Genomic DNA, 7,651 nt, shown 5'->3' on the forward strand with positions numbered 1-7,651 from the left:
AAGAGGATTCGGAATAGGAGTGTTGCTCATTTCTCCTGAAGGTGAGCATACACCGATTGCCGTCAAACTCGACTTCGAGGTGACAAACAATGCTGCAGAATACGAAGCTTGTCTCATTGGACTACAAGCGGCAGTAAGCTTAGGCATTAAAAACCTCCGAGTACATGGGGATTCATCGTTGATCATCAACCAAGTTACAGGATCTTGGAAAATCCGAAGTGAAAGCCTCGCACCCTATCAGGCTAGGATAGACCAAGTCGCTCAATTCTTTGATCATGTAACATACCTACACCTACCTCGGGAGGAAAATCAATTTGCAGACGCTCTTGCGAAACTTGCATCTCTGATAAATATGCCAGATCACATGATAGAAATGCCTTTGTGCATCGAACGACGGTCAGAGCCGGCTTATGTCCATCAAATCACCGATGAAGAGGAAATCGCACAGGAACCCTGGTTCCAATCAATCCAGAATTTCAAGCTTAATGGTTCCTATCCACCGGATATGGACAAGAGGGGACAATGTGCTATACGCCTACTAGCTTCCCAATACATTCTGATGCAAGGAGAATTATACAAAAGAACACCTCTTGGTGTAGTGCTGCGTTGCCTCGATCATTCACAGGCACGAAAGGTGATGGAAGAAGTCCACGACGGAGAATGCGGTCCTCACATGAGTTGGCCCATGATGGCAAAGAAAATCACACGTTTGGGATATTATTGGACCACAATGGAATCCGATTGCATCAAATACGTGAGACATTGCCACAATTGTCAAATCTTCGGGAATGTACAACATGTCCCTCCTTCGTTGCTCTACACGATGACATCTCCTTGGCCATTTTCTGCATGGGGAATTGACATAATCAGGAAGATAACCCCAGCCGGAACAGGGGGTCACTGTTTCATTCTAGTGGCAATTGACTATTTTACCAAATGGGTAGAAGCGGCTTCCTACACTGGTCTTACAGCCAAAAATGTGGCAAAGTTCATACAAAACAACATCATCTGTCGATATGGTTGCCCACATGAGATCATTAGCGATAATGGGTCACACTTCCAAGCTGAAACCGAGCAATTGCTAGCCAAATACAAGATTAAGCATCACCACTCTTCGCCCTATAGACCACAGACTAACGGCGCGGTAGAGGCGGCAAACAAGAATGTTGTCACGATTCTCAAGAAAATGATCGACAACTACAGAGATTGGCCAAGCAAAATACCCTTTGCCTTATGGGGGTATCGTACATCTGTCAGGACGCCCACTGGGGCTACTCCTTTCTATTTGACCTACGGCATGGAAGCCGTACAACCAGTCGAGCTAGAAATACCATCCCTGCGTATTCTACTAGAAAGTCAAATCCCGGAGGCCGATTGGAAGAGGGACAGATATGAAGAACTCATCCTCTTGGATGAACGTAGGCTACGCGCCTTACATAATGTCCAAACATATCAAGCCCGTATCGAACGAGCTTTCAACAAAAGAGTTAGGCCAAGAAACATCAAAGAAGGAGACCTAGTACTCAAATCGGTTAGAGCTTTTTTACCTGTCGACCCACGGGGAAAATTCAAACCTAATTGGGCCGGACCATTTCTAGTCAAATTCATACTCCCAGGGGGTGCGGTTAGAATTATAGACTTAGATGGGAATGAGTTTTCAAACCCCACAAACCTTGACCAACTGAAACGGTACTATGCCTAGAATAGAAACAAAACGCGCGCCTCGCGTAAACCCATGTGTCGCTCTTGTGGCACTAAATAAACGGCCCCTGGCCAAGCTGAAATAAGCTAAATGTCACTGTGCTCTTGCATTTTGACAAGTTCGTCATCCTCATATCATCAAATAAACTAAATTCGCACCTCCAGAGTAAGCAAAAGCTCATGCTTATTTTCTATGTTCATTACAAGCTCTTGCTTCGAACAATTATTCTTTTACATTTACTCGAACTACGCGCAAGGGTTTGATTTCGCTTTTTAAGTGAATACGTAGGCAATCCTTCACGGGAATCAACCCATTATATCTAAAATGTAAATAGAAGGACATTTGCATTGCATTTGAAATTCGACAAGAATAATAAAGTAGAAAATCTTAACGGTTTCATAACCATTTAACCTTTTATTTCATTCATTTCCTAAATAATAGTAGTACGTTACATAATAAAAATAGAATAGGTTAGGATTCTAAAAATCCCTCCTTTTTATTACAACAATAATAATAATAATCAAATAATAAATAAAGACTCGGGCTATTCCTCCATCTTCCCCTTGCCCTTGTCATTTTTGTCATATTTCTTGTCACGACCTCGAGCCGGGCGTTCTTGCACCACTTCAGACCTAATCACCAACGGTCTTTCTCGAGGCCTAACCCTGCCATTCTTGCCAACCACCATTTCCGTGACAGGAGTAGTCTTTGATTTCTTCGAAGGATGAATGACCTGAAACCCAGCTTCTTCTTCTCCCTCTGTCAGATGCTTCTCCTTCTGTTTCTCTCCCTCACGCACCTTGTAGTCAACAGGCTCGCGTTTCCTCAGTCTCTCGCGCTCTTCCGGAGTTGCAGCCTTTCTCCACCTCAGATAAGAATCCGACACCCACAAAGCATTGGCGGAGAAGCTCAAGAACCACATGTTTCTTTGGGCCCATTTAATAGCCCACTCTCTTCGGCTTTCTGCAGTAAGAGCCATAGCAGTCTGCGGGACGGTATCAAGCCTAGGGATCGTCTGCTTCAGCCCAACTTGCCTCATCAGTCTTTCCGGAAAGATGCATACCATAAACTCCAATCCCGGAATGCGCACGGACCTAGTGGGATCCAAAGAAGATACTCCGTGTGAGACTTGAGGTGCCACCACGGTACAACCCACCTAATCAACGGACCATCATCATTCTTTGACTTGTTCTTCCAATAGTCACGAGACCGGGTAAAGTCCACCATGTACAACCGCATCCTCATCGCAATCGAACGAGCATGATAGGAAAGTGCATGAACTGGGGGCTCGATCAATCGGAGCCGTTCCATAAGCCAAACCTACCAAGAGCAGGCATTAGGCATAAAAAAAAACGATAAAAAAAAAAGGGTGTCTTTTACCTGCAAAATGACGGGACTCCCCAAGAACGGCAAATCGCGGTTGGATTTCCTATTATCCAAACCCAAAATAATCTCCCCTAAGCATAAGCAAGCTGGGCTCCTGCGCAGCTCCATTTGCTCAATAATACCCAAAAGACGGGGATCACCTCTCAAATCTTCATCAACGTGTCATTGGAAGACATACACGTGCAGCAAACAAAAGCCAAATGCCCTCCTCCTGGCAACATGAGAAACAGTAGGGTCGGCCCTGTTGATGAATCGGTCTACAAAGTCCAACATTCTCACGCCTTTCGGGGTAACTAGACGGTCCACCTCGAGTCTAGTCAGTCCAAGCAAGTCTCTGAATTTGCTCTTATACCCTTGTCAAGTGGAAGGGATGGCAGACAAATGTTCGGGGTCCCACCCACCAATAGTAGCAATCTCTTCAGGAAATGGGCAAATGTCACCTCCTGGGAACGCGAAAACATGATAATTCGGGTCCCAATAGTCAAGGCAGGCATCCAAGAACGGTTTTACAACCTTAATGAGTTTCAAGCTCAACAAAGACCCAAGATTATAAGCACCCATGTCATGCTTCTCCATATTTGAAAATTCATTGGTCCATTCCTTCAAGCGGATCTCCAAAGTATTCATGATGACAATTTTTTCTCTTGAAGATTTATTTTGGGAGTTTTATGTGAATAGACGAAGAAGAGACGAAAGATTTATGTGAATCAAAGCTCCGTCGACGCTTCTATTTATACTAATTCTTTGTTTCCAAAAATCCGCCGAACGGACGGTGGGGAAAGCGCGGCGCTTTCTTGCTGCGCCTCTTCAAAGGGACGCAGCTCATGCTGCGCCTCTTCCCCAGTCTCACTTCTGTGATTTCCGCGTTGGATCTTTCCTAATTCTATAACGCATGATTTCCTATTCCTGCGGGGTTTTATTTTGGTAAATACGAGAAGTTTACCATGTTTCAGGCTTCCTAGATTCGCGGGCACGCATTTCAAGGCAACATCGACATTTCTGCCATTATATCACATTCGCATATTTCATTTTAAACATAATTTTCACTTTAATTTTAGCTTGTGTATATTGATTTCTATTATTTAATTTCATTTTCTAAACTTATAGATTTCTCTTTTTTCTTTTTTTTAGGGGGTAACCCTCCCTACCGTCCGGTCATTTCCAAATTTTTTGCACTTTTGTGATCTTTTGAGTCTCATTTTGCGCTAATTAAAGCCATATGTATATAAAATGTATGTTTTGTGCGATTTCTATGTAAATTTCGGCAGCATGACGGCGTAAACCGTTGTCTACCAAACCTGTTCAAGAACTAACCTGCAGATACAAGCAACACAACCCAGCAGCAAAGGCACTCAGGCCGTCGTATATACACCAAACAGAGCAAATGTACAAGCAAACTGGGGGCTTGCGCCCCGAACAAAGTCCAAAAGTCCAAGCAAACTGGGGGCTTGCGCCCCAAACAAAGTCCAAAAATGTTCAAAATCAGATGTCCAAATGTACAAGTTTACAAAACTACACAAGACTACTGCTGGGCGCCCTCCAACTCGGCAACTCTCGCCACAAGAGCAGCAATCTCGGCATCCCGAACCTCGAGCTCCCTCAACACGCGAGCGGTCTCCTCCCGAGACTGGGTCAACTCTCGCTCCAGCTCGCGGTCACCCTGTAAACAGCAACAAATTGGCTCATGTCAATCGGTTCAAGCAAAATTGGAAATAAAAATGATCAAAAAGAGAAAAATAGGCGTAAGGTTCATACCTGGCGACCTCGACCACCGACGAGTGCCTCAACGGCAGTAGCTCGCAGCCGGTTGGCCACCCTCCATAGTGCCACGAATCGGGACGGCGCGACCTGGATTATCAAAAGCAATTCTCAACAAATTGAACAAATTCAATCAAATGTGTTCCTACACGAAAGTTATACAAGTTAGAGGCTCACCCTCCGAATCAGATGCTGCCAGTCGCCTAGGCCAGCATCCGTCACAGCTACGTCAAAGTCACGCAGCTCGGAGATCGTCGTCCTCCCGGTCGCGTCAGTGTACTCGAGGGTCTCGGGGTACTCTGGGGGCTCGATACCCGCCGCCTCGACCTCCTGCAAAGACAAATAGCTCTCGTTAATCGATGATCTTTCGTCGTAATTCCCAAAATCAAATCAGAAAAGAGTAAAAGATACTCACCACTACCGGCCAGTACGCCAACCTCCTGTAAAGGAACGCCGAGTAGTCCTCGCCAGGGAAAAGAAGGTCGTCGCTAGCACCAGCCAAGTCCGCCTCCCTCTCAGCCTCAGAAGGCTCCCTAAACATCGTCCTGGGAGGATCGACGGGAACCGTCAACACGTCCCGAGAGCACTGACGAGCCAACCGCTTGCCCAAGTACCACACAGGACCCATCGACGTCCTCAACAGCAGCCGGCTCGGGCTCCTAGGTCGAAGGACCTCAGCAACAAAGGGAGGCGCTCCAGCGTACTCCGCCCAAGGTCTGGGCACCCACTGCGACAAGATAATACAACGATCATTCCTACGATCAAGTAAAGGCAAAGCATAGGAAGTATAAGTGAATACAAACAGGATACTCACGCTGCTCAGCTGAAGAGCGTTCACGTCCCGCCGGTAGACATTGTGAGAAGAACGCTTGCTCTTCGTCCGGCACATCACCCAATCCCTCACCACGGGATAGGCCCTCTCCAGCGGCTCCGTCCTCTTGGGCGCGAGACTCGGGAAGTAAGAGTACACCCACGCCTGTAAAACAGGATAATCAGCAACGATCTTTCGTGATTTGATAAAGAAAGGAATTTACTTTGGTCTAAAGGTTCATACCTCCAACAGTAGTCCAGGTCCGACAGCACCAGGAGAAGTCCCCTTCTCCATCAACTCCGGACGAACCATGGCCCTCATAAAACGGATAAGGACCGCAAAACCAGCAATGACCCATTCCCAGCGCCCTAGGGAACTCAGGTCAGAAAGAAAGGGAAGAAGCTTCGTCGACAGCCTCTCGCCCTTGTCTCCGAGGTAAATCGAAGACAGGAACCACCAAAGCCACAGAGCGAGCCCCGCTCACCAGAGGAGGAGGAGGAGTGTCTCCCTCCCATCGATCGTCACCGGCGCCGGGGTCTTCCCCGCAAAGTAGTCTCGAACGTAAGGCGGGTACCAAACCCGTAAGATCAGAATGACCTTCGGCGACAAGTTCCGCCAATCAACCTCCTCGCCTCGGCCGAGTCCGCCCTCATGGCGGTCTCCGGCCACACCATCTCCTCGGTCCCCACGGCGGACTGAAATCATGCCGTAATCCTCCAAAGTGACTCCCACCTCACCAAAAGGCATGTGAAACGTGGAAGTCGTATCCCAGAATCGATCCAAGAAAGCGCGGACCAGGCTAAGGTTAGCCTGCAACTTCCTCTTCACGATATCCCCTCGGACACTGAACCAGAGGACCGAACGCTCCACGCTCGATCATGGCCCTCTCCTCCACCGACAGCCGCTCGTAGTGCTCCATCGCCGTCGTGTAACCCGAGAACGACCTGATGTTCCCGGCCTCCTATTATGATTTGAAACAAAAGCTATCTTTAGTTTTGAATGAAATTTGAAAGAAAATTTGGACAAAGAATGAAAGAGGATGGGTAATGAGTTAGTGAATTCCTATTTACCAAGCTCTTCACCGTCCTGTAGGACAGGTGACCCTCTGCAGCCCACACAAGGTGCCTACTCTCCCGGAGTCTCGCCCACGCAGAGCTCCCCTCAGCTGACGACCTCCTCGCCCGACGTTGGCTCGTCTCGGGATCTCCTCCTCCTCGACGGCCTCCTCCTCGTGAAACTCAGCAGCCATCACCGCAACGGTGAAGGCCTACTCTAAAGCCTCCTCAACAGCAGCGGCGTCTATCTCCATGGGAGCTCTCCCAGAAGTAGAAGCCTCATCACCTGCAACGTTAAAGCAAATTCAGGCCGCGTCACACGACGACAAGCCTTTGTTAAAGAGTTTTCGAGCCTTCAAAGCCCTGAAATCGCTCTTTCCTTGCCATCTTTGGCCATATTCCCATCAACCCGATCACTCATGTGATAAATTGGGTCAAGTCAAGTCCAGTTCGAAGCCTAGTTCCAGGTTCGAGTCGAAAATTCGGCAGCATTTCGCTATAACGACGATTATGCCCTAGAAAAGTGTCCTGAAAAAGTTGTCACAAACCAAAATTCCGAGATGGTAGGAAGTTTACCCATCATTCAAGGATCCCAAATATCAAATTTCATCACAAATGGGCAGTCCTAAGGCTATTTTCGAAGCAATTTACGGTTTAGCTGTAAAATCGTCTCAAACTTTCACTCAAAGGCTCAACACTTGATGAAAATTCGAAACAAATACATGGTTATGTTCCTAACATCACCTACTATCCATTTCTAACATCAATTTGGCAAGGCAAATCCATTTGGGGGAAAAACCCCAAATTTTCGATCAAAAGGGTCGAAAACCCTAAAGTTCGCGGCTCAAAATTCAACAAATGCAGAAGATTAATGCAAGATTAAGACACATACCTCGATTAGTCATGTTTAAAGCAAGCTTTTGAATCAAACCTTGGCGG

Source organism: Silene latifolia, chromosome X (genome assembly GCF_048544455.1).
Source record: "Silene latifolia isolate original U9 population chromosome X, ASM4854445v1, whole genome shotgun sequence".
NCBI classification, from domain to species: domain Eukaryota; kingdom Viridiplantae; phylum Streptophyta; class Magnoliopsida; order Caryophyllales; family Caryophyllaceae; genus Silene; species Silene latifolia.